The sequence below is a fragment of the Octopus sinensis genome, linkage group LG3 (assembly GCF_006345805.1).
Source record: "Octopus sinensis linkage group LG3, ASM634580v1, whole genome shotgun sequence".
Taxonomy (NCBI): Eukaryota; Metazoa; Mollusca; class Cephalopoda; order Octopoda; family Octopodidae; genus Octopus; species Octopus sinensis.
In genome coordinates this window covers 160334929-160348641 of record NC_042999.1, presented here as the reverse complement: position 1 = coordinate 160348641, position 13713 = coordinate 160334929, and the positions used below count along the sequence as shown (strand labels likewise).

The 13713-nt window shown below is 38.6% G+C and overlaps 1 non-coding gene across 1 annotated transcript; it reads left to right on the top strand.

Annotated features, from left to right (window-relative positions):
• The first annotated feature begins 6520 nt into the window (after positions 1-6520).
• On the top strand, positions 6521-6626 carry LOC115210030. Its single transcript, XR_003881391.1, has one exon. It is a non-coding gene; the product is annotated as a U6 spliceosomal RNA (small nuclear RNA).
• Positions 6627-13713: the final 7087 nt, after the last annotated feature.

Below are 13713 nucleotides of genomic sequence, written 5' to 3'. Positions count from 1 at the left end.
TTCCGTGATATTCAATTGAGCGTCAAATAAATATCCAGCGGAGACTATCCCAGCTTCTTCCCTGGAACATCCACGATTCGGTTATCTGCTAATATTTATCTATCTTAAAACAATAGGGTGAGATTATTTCAGTGATATTTGGCTGGCATTTTCAACAGGTGAAAGAGCCATGGAAACGCTTTCATGCTGGTTGGTATGTCTTCAAATGGTCTCAGATAAGACACTGGTCTGCTATGGTATTGTTAATTTGCTTGTTTTTTATTTAACCAGCCATAGTTTAATAAAATATACAGTACAAGTTAGTTTTCCAGTAATAGCTGCCTAATCAATAAACCACATGTAAAATCTCCTCTTATTTCGTTTAGCTATCCATATCGTTATAATACGACATAGTATGGTGTCAGAATAAGGTAATCTGTCGCCACAAAAGAAAAATGGCACAAACACAAAGAAGAGTTTTTATTCTCTCCTTTAATTATATCTGTTTTACTGAACTTCGTTTGTGCTTGCATAAAGTCCACGTGCAAACCGTTTGAAATGAAATACTCTGGACACATTTTAGAGCATACAATTGGTCTAAATAAAATGGGTTTTAAAGCCATAAAAAAAAACCCTGATCTTTGAAAAGAAATTAGATGAAAGCTACACGATCTGGGAACAACAATGAGTCAACTCAATGGTCAGAGTACAATAAATGCAACAAGATAAGGATCTGCATTTATCTAACTGACCGCGACAAAGTTATGCATGAACATCACCCAGCTTTCAAAACTGAGGAAGTTGCTGCATAAATAGGCAATTCTATCAAGTTCACCAAACTAGATGCATTGATATATAGAGCTGGAGGAAGAGAGCTCAAAACAGTGTACAATGAATAATTTATTTGGCAGCTCTCGCTTCTTGCGTCTACTATTTATACAGCTCAAGAGATATAACACGACAAACAATGAAAGATATCCTTGAAGAAGTTGATGGCGTGAAAGCCATCGTTGATGACATACTAGTGTGGTGTAGTTTCATCATAAAGTATAGCAAACAAACCTTCAACCGCATTGTTAAGGTAGGACTTAAATTCAATCCTGCAAAAGCAGAATCGGCAAAAATGAGCTTAGTTCTGTGAGTTACGTACTCTCCCGCCATGGTGTTAAATCAAATCCAAACCGTGCGCATGCGGTTGTTGAGATGTTACAACCCCCAAGAAATGCAAAAAGTGCCTAGAATAGTCACGTATTTTGCAAAATTTATCTTTAATTTATTTAACGTTTTAACACCATTACATGAGCTTACCAAAAATGACTTTGAATTCAAGTGATAAACTGAAAGGACGACAAACCCTCCAGCTATGAAGTATTATGATGTCAAGAAACAAATTGTACTTTCTGTCGACAGGTTAAAAGGTGGTCTAGGCGCATGCGTATTACAGCATAAAGTCAAATGGGGACTAAACTATTTATTGAGCCAACAAACATTTTAATCAATTAAAAATTTCTCCTGTAACGAAGCAAAGTTCAATTTTTAATCAAACGGAATTTTGGAGTTGTCCTCTTTGTCTTTATCAAGTATTATCATTAACGCTAATGATTGTTTTGTTTTTTTCATTATGGACGTAATTTTAAACAATGAAAGTAGTTTTAGTTCACAGTATTCCTATGAAACTTACTCATTTCATTATTTCAAATTGCTTAATCAGTGAATGTATCTTTTTGGGGGGTAGGCTCAGTCTAAGATTTGGTAAGCTCAAGTAAAACTACACTTCACTGAAGAAGTGTAATAAGACCGAAGTATGTTTAAAGTTGCCACTGTAAAGTTGTCTTGCCTGGTCACTATATTCAGTTTATAATCAAATTTAAATTTCAAATTGATCTTGCTTGCTTTTGGCAAGAATTTTCCAATAATGCTAATGGTTTTTATTTCCATTACGGGTGTAAATTTCATTGATTAAAAATTCCTAGTGGAGATGGTTCACTTAGTATAATTGACCATAATAAGCATTATCTCATATATCAACAGTTTGTCATCTGTTGTAAACAATACAATATTAACCGAAGCCCTAATGTCAGTAGTTCACGAACTTTCTACGTCCAAGGAGCCCTATTTTTTTAATGAATTTTCTCACACGCACAAGTCTTTGAGAAGGCCGTTTATTCAACAACCCTATTTTTATTCAGTAACAACAAATTCGCTTTCCCACTTTTATCTTTCAAGAGAAAATGTGTTACTGAATTAATATGTATAAAAAAAAATCTTTTAGAATTTTAAATACAGCTCACGGCAAAAGAGACTGTGAAATGTTGCTCCGATATATTGATTTATTACATATATATTCATTTATTTGTAGCACAAGGTCAGCAGATATGTTTGGCAGAAGTATTGGTGTTTATGGAGCAACGTAGATAAAACAAAAAGTCCCGTCTCCACCTCCACCTCAACAAAGGGTATTTTTTATCACGGAACGTAAAGGGTAGCTGACTAAACGCTGCGAGGAATTTAGTTTGACATTCTACAGTAGTTGATATTAGCCATACACTGAGGCTGGAATATATCATCATAGATAGCCATTGTCGAATATAATAGCTACTTGAGTGACATGAACGGTTTTGATATACTGATTATTAATGGAGTATTTTAACTGCAAAAGCCGTCACATAGTTCGTTTACAGTGACATGAAATATCTTTATATATAAAAGTGAGGTTGTGTGCTGTCTGTCTCCTACGATTTAGATTCCTAACTACTCCCACATTTTGCGGTGCAGTTTAACCAAAACCGGGTATCTTATAGTCGTGATTCATATCGAGCCCTTCTGGGTATTAGCGCGAGTCTACGATGAGTCTACGATTTAAAAAAAATTTACCATCAATTTTTCCCATTTTTAATGCATTTTTGGCATATATAAGGGAAGTAACTCTCTAAAAATTTATTATTAAATCTCAGAACGTAAAAAGCTACAGTAACACCCCCCCTTTGTGGTTAGCCATATTGAGATGGCTATTATACTCTACATCTCTAAAAATGCTTATATAGTTATTTCCCTTACAAATCCGAGCAACGCCGGGCGATACTGCTAGTTTAGATATACAAAGTTATTTATTGGTTGCATGCCTTATGAGATTTGCAGACCACAGTGCATAGACACACATATATACAGAGAGAGAGAGAGAGGGAGAGGGAGAGAGAGAGAGAGAGAGAGAGAAAGCACAAACACATTAAGATTATTCTACGCACAAGCTCAGATCCCGGGTATCACTATCATTAACATCGAGTAAATTGCATTGACGCAGGCTTGTGTGTTATTTATCCGACACGCACATACGCCCGCGCGCGCGAGCGTGTGTGTCAAAGATATACTTAGACATACAGGGTTTGGACAAAATAATGGAAACACCTAGCATCATAGCAACGTAATTGTGAAATATCTATAAAACCGTTAAAAGCTTGTTTATTTTTATGTTTTTTTTTATTTATTATTAGTGTTGCTTAATATGTTCTGCTAAAATTGCTGTTTCTTCTCAGATCTCATCAGAAAAAGGTAATTAAAATTCGTTAAAATGACAGATCTGTCAGAATTTCAAAGAAGTCAAATTGTTGGTGCTCGTATGGCAGGCGCTTGCATAACGAAAACAGCCGAAATGTTTGGTGTATCAAGAAGTACTGTCTTGAAAGTAATGACAGCCTTTGAGAAAGAGGGGAGAGAAACCTCGTCGAAACAAAACTCCGAAAGAAAACCAAAACTTTTAGATAGGGACTGTCGGACTCTTATGTGAATTGTTAGAAAGGATCACAAAAGTACAGCTCCCAAAATCGCTGCAGAGCTTAATGACCACCTCAAGAACCCAGATTCCACAAAAACTGTTTGCCGGGAGCTGCACAAAAGCCGGATTTCACGAGAGGGTTGCAATCAGAAAACCACTACTTTCAAAAACAAACGTTACAAAGCATTTAGAGTGGACTAAAAATCTACAGAATCTAGAAAGTCGAATGATGCGACGGCTTGACGCTGATTAGTCACTTAATCGGCCGATCACTTGCAACGACTGTGGCTAAGCCGTTATGTCTACACGGCTACTAGTGACTGGGTTTCGAATCTGCTACAGACCCTACAGTCGGGTTCCGAGCCACGAGGGATGGAAGAAGAACAGTTTCCTTAAACTGTTGACCTGGCTGAAATGCTCGTACCTGAATGGGCTACATTCAAAGCACCCGTAGTGCCAGATGGTTGTGTCTACTCTTTGTTTACTGTGGGTGACGCTCTGTTAATTCACCTCTGATTATACTAATACTCATGGTTAACAGGTGCTAAGGATACTGCCATATTCCGTCTCTAAATACATTTTCATCAGGCAGTGGAGAAGCTCTGTGGGTGCTTCACTTAATATGTATTATGTATGCATGCATTCATCCATGCATACACGCATGCATGCATGCATGTATGTATGTATATATGTATGTATGTATGTATGTATGTATTATGTTTGTATGTATGAATGTATACATGCATATACGTGCGTATGTATGTATGCATGCATACATACATGTGTGTTAGTATGTATTTAGATATATGTATGGGTGTGTGTGTAAGTATATGTGTATATATGTAGGTGTGTATATATATATATATATATATATATATGTATGTACGCCTATATGTATACCTATCTATGTAACATAATTAACAAATCCCCTCACACACACACTTAAATGTACATACACATATGTGTGTCTGTGTGTGCGCACGCTTGTGTGTCAATGTGTGTGTGTACTACACTCAAAGTGTATACGCTGTTGGTAGGCCAGTTACATGTCCTGAAATAACATCTCTTATGGACGTGTTGTGATAAAATCACAATAAATACTGGAGGGAGAGGAAAATTCGTCCCACAGCGGCCAGCGAGAAAGCCAAGTGCATTTCGCTCTTTTTAGGCCTTTTCATTAGCGCGTTTTCGCAGCCACGATGCTTGGACGAGAATTCATCGCCTCAGATATTGGAAAATTGTCAATAAAATATTCTCTGGTGTTGTGAATAACAGCCCATCTTAATATAAATTCGGTATAAAATAAAGACAGTATCAAATTAAAATAGTCATATATGTATCATACTTAATGTACATGCACTTTGAACATCCAGTTACTTCGGTACTCGCTTTGATATAACGTCTGTTATAGACAAGCTGTGTTAAAAGAACAATATATATTGGAGGGCGGCGAGCTGGCAGAAACGTTAGCACGCCGGGCGAAATGCGTAGCCGTATTTCGTCTGCCCTTACGGTCTGAGTTCAAATTCCGCCGAGGTCGACTTTGCCTTTCATCCTTTCGGGGTCGATAAATTAAGTACCAGTTACGCACTGGAGTCGATATAATCGACTTAATCCATTTGTCTGTCCTTGTTTGTCCTCTCTGTGTTTAGCCCCTTGTGGGGTAGTAAAGAAACAAATACATATTGGAAAGAGATGAACATTCGTTGTACAAGTGCATGCCAGTGTGTATGTATATAAGTATATGTGTGTGCTTGTGTGTGTGTGTGTGTGTGCGTATTCAGAAAACGAGAGGTGGTGATTAAGTAATAGCTAAAGAAGCGTATAAAGAGAAAAGAAAATAATAAGAATAGGGGTGGGTGACAAAGTTGATGGCATGCTATCACATCAACAAACAAAATGAGCAGACGACACTATCACGGGACAGGGAAATAAAAAAAAATATCAGTACATGAGAGAGAGAGTGAGAGAGAGAGAGAGAGAGAGAGGCAGAGACAGACAGACAGACAGGTTAACGCTTGTACTAGTAATTTATTTAACGACGTCGGAAGGTTAAAGGGCAAAGTTGACTTCGGCTGGATTGGAACCTAATAACGTAAGACATTTATTGTATCCATTGCTCTAACGATACTGCCAGTTTAACCTCTTTCGTGCACACACGCATGAAAGCACGTACGCACACACACAAACGCTCATACATATACTCCACCTCACACACACACACACACATATGTATGCATATGTATATACATATATATATATATGTGTGTGTATATACATGCCCATACACACACACATACATACATGTATATATATATATATATATATATATATATATATATATGGAGGCGCAATGGCCCAGTGGTTAGGGCAGCGGACCCGCGGTCGTAGGATCGCGGTTTCGATTCCCAGACGGAGCGTTGTGAGTGTTTATTCAGCGAAAACACCTAAAAGTTCCACAAGGCTCCCTGCTGTACTCTTTCACCACAACCTTCTCTCTTTCTTCTGTTGGCCTGCTCGCTTAGCCAGCGGGGGGTGGCGTCATTGAAGGCTAAAACAATGCGAAGCGCATTGTGACCAGCGATGTGTACCAACATTTGATGACCTGGTCGGTCACGTGATTACGTGATATATATATATATATATATATATATATATATATGTATATATATGTGTGTGTGTGTGTGTGTGTGTGTGTCTTCCTCATTTGTTTTTCTGTACATTTCAAATATATATATATATATATATATATATATATATATATTATGCATACATGCTTCGGCTGTACCTGTACTAAAATTGGAACGATACAGAGAAGGTTAACATGGCCCTGCGCAAGAATGACATACACATTCGAGAAGCGTTCCATATTTTTCAAATAGGCGCAGGCGTAGCTATGTAGTAAGAAGTTTACATCCCAACCACATAGTTCCGGGTTCAGTCCCACTGCGTGACACATTGGGCAAGTATTTTCTACTATAGCCTCGGGCCGACTTAAGTCTTGCGAGTGGATTTGGTAGAAGGAAACTGAAAGAAGCCCGTCGTATATATATATATATATATATATGTATACATATATATGCATGTGTGTGTGTGCGTGCGTGTGTGTATTAATATATCAATGTGTGTATGCTTTTGTGTCTGTGTGTGCCACCCACCACATCACCGTTTGACAACCGGTGTTGGCGTATTTACGTCCCCGTAACCTAGCGGTTCGGCCACAGAGGCCGACAGAATAAGTACTAGGCTTTTAAAACAAATAATAAGTCCTGAGGTCGATTTCTTCGAACAAAACCCTTCAAGGCCTTGCTCCAGAGTGGCAGCAGTCAAATGGCTGAAACAAGTAAAAGAATAAAAGAACACACAAACACACACACACACATACACACACACACACACACACACACACACACACACACACACACACACACACACACTCATTTGCACATTCATGTGTTTGTATATATATTCATCTGTATATGTATGGCAGTGAATGTGTAGGCGGGCAGCATCATTGCTAATGCGCCTGCGTGGGTTGGTCGTCGCGTGGGTATGAAATCGTTTATATTTATTCATGGCCGTTTTCAGTGTGTGAGCATATGAGCGCGCATCAGCTTTCGCGCGCGCGCGCGCGTGTGTGTGTGTAAAGTATAGAAAGCCCATTAGAAAGCGTATCAGTACGGTTGGGGCAATAGAATTTCTGTGAATATAAACAAAGAAAGTGTGCATGGATAATTTAAACTCTCTGCACGTAAAATATGTAAATAGGTGAGGAAAACTCGTGTGTGTGTGCGCGACTGTGTGTAAGAATGAGCGTGTGTTTCTAAGTGTGTGTGTGTGACTCTGTGTGTGTGTGTGTGTGTGTGTGTGTGTGTGTGTGTAAGCTTAATGTTTTCATAGTTTTCTCCCTTTTCTAAAAGACCTCAAAACAGCTGTCCTCAATTCTGAGCGTGAGAACTTCAAGAGAGGAGACGATCGTTGTGTTTGATAACCACCAGCAGTGCGGATGTTCAATGGGGCATTGGTGAGAGTTTCAGGAAGAATGAGATTTACTACGTAACTTTCCCCCCCCCACTACTGTCTGTCTCCCTCTCTTTCCGCCTTTCCCTCCTCTCTCTCTCTCTCTCTCTCCCACTGATACGTGCACATTTGCATCTATCTACCTATCTCTTTTTCAATATCTCTGTGTGTGCGTTTGTGTGTGTGTGTGTATTCCATTGCCACGTATCTGCCGATTTTGGTTTCTCTTTTAATCTCATTATAGTGTTTAAAGGCGATGGAATGACAGAAATAGTAGAACATCATAGAAGCCCTCTGCCTCCTAAGTTCTAAAATCTTTCTATGGCTCCGGGTTCAGTCCCACTGCGTGGCATCTTGGGCAAGTGTCTTCTGCTATAGCCCCGGGCCGACCAATGCCTTGTGAGTGGATTTGGTAGACGGAAACTGAAAGAAGCCTGTCGTATATATGTATGTATATATATATGTGTGTGTGTTTGTGTGTTTGTCCCCCTAGCATTGCTTGACAACCGATGCTGGTGTGTTTACGTCCCCGTCACTTAGCGGTTCGGCAAAAGAGACCGATAGAATAAGTACTGGGCTTACAAAGAATAAGTCCCGGGGTCGATTTGCTCGACTAAAGGCGGTGCTCCAGCATGGCCGCAGTCAAATGACTGAAACAAGTAAAAGATAAAGATAGAAAGAAGATATACTTCACGTTTCATCACTATGGAGTCGATCAGTTTTAGGACCTGTTAACTACTTGCTTGATTTATTCGACCAGGCCCATCCTCCAACGAATTTGTGCCTCTGCATCAATGTTAGATACCTATTTCTTTACTACCCACAAGGGGCCAAACACAGAGGGGACAAACACGGACAGACATAGGTATTAAGTCGATTACATCGACCCCAGTGCGTAACTGGTACTTAATTTATCGACCCCGAAAGGATGAAAGGCAAAGTCGACCTCGGCGGAATTTGAACTCAGAACGTAACTGCAGACGAAATACGGCTATGCCTTTCGCCCGGCGTGCTAACGTTTCAGCCAGCTCGCCGCCTTAATGTTATAATGGTATCAACGTTAGATATCAATATCTCCATAGAATTCCGATGTGAACATTCATTCAAATATAAAACCATTGCGTGAACTAAGTGCTGTGGTGAATGCGCGTGGCTTAGTTGCTCGGGTGTTCGGCTCACAGTAGTGAGTTCGATTCCTGGCGTCGCGTTGTATCCTTGAGCAAGACGCTTTATTTCACGTTGCTCCAGTCCACTCAACTGGCAAAAATGAGAAATGAGTAGTATCAATATCTCAGAGGGCCAACCTCGTCACATTCTGTGTCACGTTGCATCTCCCCGAGAACTACATTAAGGGTACGAGTGTCTGTGGAGTACCCATCCACTTGCACGTTAATTTCGCGAGCAGGCTGTTCTGTTGATCGGATCAACTGGAACCCTCGTCGTCGCAACCGACGGAGTGCCAGTTAGTTAAGTTCGAGTCCTTTCAAGTTCCATATTGCTCTTCGCCTAGTCTCTAGATAGGAGGGAAGCTTTAATATAACAACGAGCCTTTTTCTTTACTAACCACGAAGTCTTTATTTTTCTTGATACAATCAGTGCGATTTCAGCCATTTTGTCTTCTATAAACTAAGATAGAAATTTTATTGATTTCGGAGAAAATAAATGACAATTGGAATTTTAATATTTTGAAACACTGAAGAAAAAAAAAATTAAGAAGCTTGTTGAAGGTCACTGACTTTGGTACCTAGATAAATACTTCACAGTGTAACTAAACCTTGGATATGACTGTATTAGTTGTAAGGCGGCGAGCTGGCAGAATCGTTAGCACGCCGGGCGAAATGTTTTGCAGTATTTCGTCCGCCGCTGCGTTCTGAGTTCAAATTCCGCCGAGGTCGACTTTGCCTTTCATCCTTTCGGGGTCGATAAATAATGTACCAGTTACGCACTGGGGTCGATGTAATCGACTTAATACCTATGTCTGTCCTTGTTCGTTCCCTCTGTGTTTAGCCCCTTGTGGGTAATAAAGAAATAGGTATTAGTTGTAAGAACTATTAGTCATTCGTTCGTTTGTGTGCGCCTTGTGAGTGGATTTGGTAAAAGTCCATCGTATATATATATATATATTTAAGTAGGTGAATGAATTATCCTATGTTTATCGTCAGCATGGAAAATTCGTTTAACCGAAACCTGGGTAGCAAATTCACGTCAGAAACACGGTTGAAGCGATTGTAGGCAATCATCGAAAATTTTGTTTGTCTTCTTGTCGAGAGAGGCTCCCTTTCTTTCCTGATGAGAAGATTGCATAATGCACCCTTTATTCCTTTGGAATGAAAACATGCTGTCTTCGAAACATGTGTCGAGAGTAAAGGAATTTTGTTAACATCTTCGTTCGACTCCATTCTTTCATTTATTTATACATATATATATATATATTTTATTCTTTTACTCTTTTACTTGTTTCACTCATTTGACTGCGGCCATGCTGGAACACCGTCTTTTTCAGTCGAGGAAATCGACCCCAGGACACATTCTTTGTAATCCCGGTATTTATTCTATCGATCTCTTTTGCCGAGCCGCTAAGTTACGGGGACAAACACACCAATGTCGGTTGTCAAGTGATGTTGGGGGGACGAACACAGACACAAAAACGCACATAAATACACACAGACACACACAGACACACACACGCGCATACACACACACACACATATATATATACGACGAGCTTCTTTTCAGTTTCCGTCAACCAAATCCACCTGTGTGTCGGCCCGAGGCTATAGTAGAAGACACTTGCCCAAGATGCCACGCAGTGGGATTGAACCCAGAACCATGTGGCTGGGTAGCAAACTTCTTACCACACAGCCACTTCTGCACCTATATATATATATATATATTATATGTATGTATGTATGTATGTATGTATGTATGTATGTATGTATGTATGTATGTATGTATGTATGTGTGTGTGTGTGCGCGTGTGTTTTAAGCCTGTCTTTGTCCCCACCACCGCTTGACAACCGGTCTTCGTGTGTTTACATTCCTGTCACTTAGGGTTCGGCAAAGGAGACCGATAGAATATGTTCCAGGCTTTGAATTAAAAAAAAGTACTGGGGTCGATTCGATTCATTCGACTAAAAATTCTTCGAGGCGATACTCCAGCATGGCCGCAACCTAATGACTGAAACAAGTAAAAGATAAAAAAGAAAGACAAGATCTGAAAATCTTGTCTTGAAGCTTGTTTTCAGTAATAAATGTAAGGAACCAGTGAATACTGATGAGAAGATTTGAAGTTGGCTTTACTTCAGTTGTATGGAGCATTTGTTTCTTACAGGTATTAGTTGTTGCTGTGCCTGATATTGTATTGTGTAAGCCAAAGACGTTTCTGTGTTGTAGGTCGATCTACTGGAAATAACATTTGAAGTCCTTCTAATCAACTTTATACCAGGCAGAAGGCTCGGCATAATGTCGTTCGAGATATACCAAAAGAGGTGGGATAGTCAAGGATGGAATGCTTTTCTTCACAGGTTTGCTCAATGAGGATTGATCTGGAGCAAAAGGACAACAACAACATCCACCACCACATACCATCACCCACCACCACCACGACCACCATCACAACAGCAACAACAACAACTGCGAACTATTTACACTCTGATATCCAGATAATTTGAGAGTTGGCTCTAATTTATATAAAACAATTATTAATGTCAACAAAATAATCGTTTAATTTTATGGCAAACCAGCCACGCCTCTCCTACCTTCTTGTGTCTGTTAACATGTACAAGCTGTAGCCTTTTTGAACTGAAATATTTGGTTTATTTATATTCTTACGATTGCCTGGATTCGTCATTTCTTTATTATTTATTTTATCGTCTGAGAAAAACTTTCGATTTTCATCAACAGCTGCTTTGCCTGGGCTTATTTTTGCTCGCATATGTTCTTAAAATCACATAATAATCACGTGAGTCATTTGTATCGAGAAATAATTTGTTTGATCCATTAAGCCTCTGAGTCAAACTTAGCACGGATTTATGAACTAAGTCATGACGAAATTCTTTGTGATTTTCTTTTAGAATATCTACAAAGATTCTGAATAATAAAAAAAAAAAATATCCTTTAATTTTCATCGACCAATCGACACACTCCGGTAACATCATTCTTACTAAATTTTATTGACAGTCATGAAATAAATTCAGCCTAAAAATAACCTTACATGAATTTAACTCGGTGGCATGAATAAAGTACACTTCGGATCTTCAGAGTGAAAGATTGGTAAATTAAACTGAAACACATAATTTCACCAAGAAGGCTGCGCAAAATTATGAAAATACTGATCACAGAAGACATAAATCAAACAACAGAAGTCTATCATGCAGTTTCGTCATTTACCTCCTAAGATGTAAAGTTCAAGATTATTTGCATGAATCCAAAAACAGGAGATGGTCACTAGCTGCCACAAGAGCAAAGCTCAATGTAACAAGGGGAAATAAAAACTGAACAATACATATTGCTAACGCAGCGCAGCAAAGTTTACCTTAATAATATTGTTTCTTGGTAATGTATGTAAATGGAAAACATGAAGGCAACTGAACTTGGAGAGAAGTCTCACTCCCTCGAATAAAGGAATACATTCTACGACAGGTATTTTTTACCTCTGGTCTGTAAAGCCAGGGGCTTATTTAGAATATAACAACATATATATATATATATATATATATATGTGTATGTATGTATGTATGTATGTATGTATGTATGTATGTATGTATGTATGTTTCTTTTACTTGTTTCAGTCATTTGGCTGTGGCCATGCTGAAGCACCGCCTTTAGTCGAGCAAATCGACCCAGGACTTATTCTATCAGTCTCTATTGCCGAACCACTAAATTACGGGGATGTAAACACACCAGCATCGGTTGTCAAACGATGTTGGGGGGACACGCTAACATATATATATATAATATATATATATATATATATACGACGGGCTTCTTTCAGCTTCCGTCTACCAAATCCACTCAGAAGGCTCTGGTTGGCCCGAGGCTTTAGTAGAAGACACTTACCCAAGGTGCCACGCAGTGGGACTGAACCCGGAACCATGTGGTTGGTAAGCAAGCTACTTACCACACAGCCACTCCTGCGCCTATAAACAATCTTAATTGATTTTCGAAACTTATAGTATTCACATCAGAAGAGTCTACATCATTTTGGTCAATCCTGTATATATATATATATTATATATATATATATATATATATATATATATATATATATATATATATATATGTATATATGTATGTATGTATGTATGTATGTATGTATGTATGTATGTATGTATGTATGCATGTATGCATGCATACATATATTCAAACATACATGCACACTCGTCTCTCTCTCTCTCTCTCTCTCTCTCTCTCTCTCTATATATATATATATATATATATATATATATATATATATACATACATACAAACATACATACATGCATGCATACATATGTATATACACACATACGTGAGTGTGAGCATGCGTGTACGCGAGTACGTATGTGATAAATGTGTATGCATGTTTATTTGTATAAGTTTGTGCATGTGTGAACAACAACATCATTAAATCGATGTAGAAAATAATGATGGAAAGAAATATAAATAACCCAAATTTGCTTTTTGGGACAATAAAAAGTCAAGCACCAAAACTACCAGGCATTAAGATATTGTATAATGCACGATGTTATATGAAACTGAAATCTGAGGCAAATAAAACTTTTGCTGCAGTGGTGTTTAAGCAAAATCTAATAATATAGGGCAAGTGTACAACTATTTAAAGTTGTCAAAAACAGTCAGTTGAAATAGGAAGCGTACGCACCATAGGAAACGAAAAGAATATGGGAACGTTAAGCACAAATTGGAGTAGGTTGTTAAAGCTGTTTGGCTCAACTTCAGTCCTG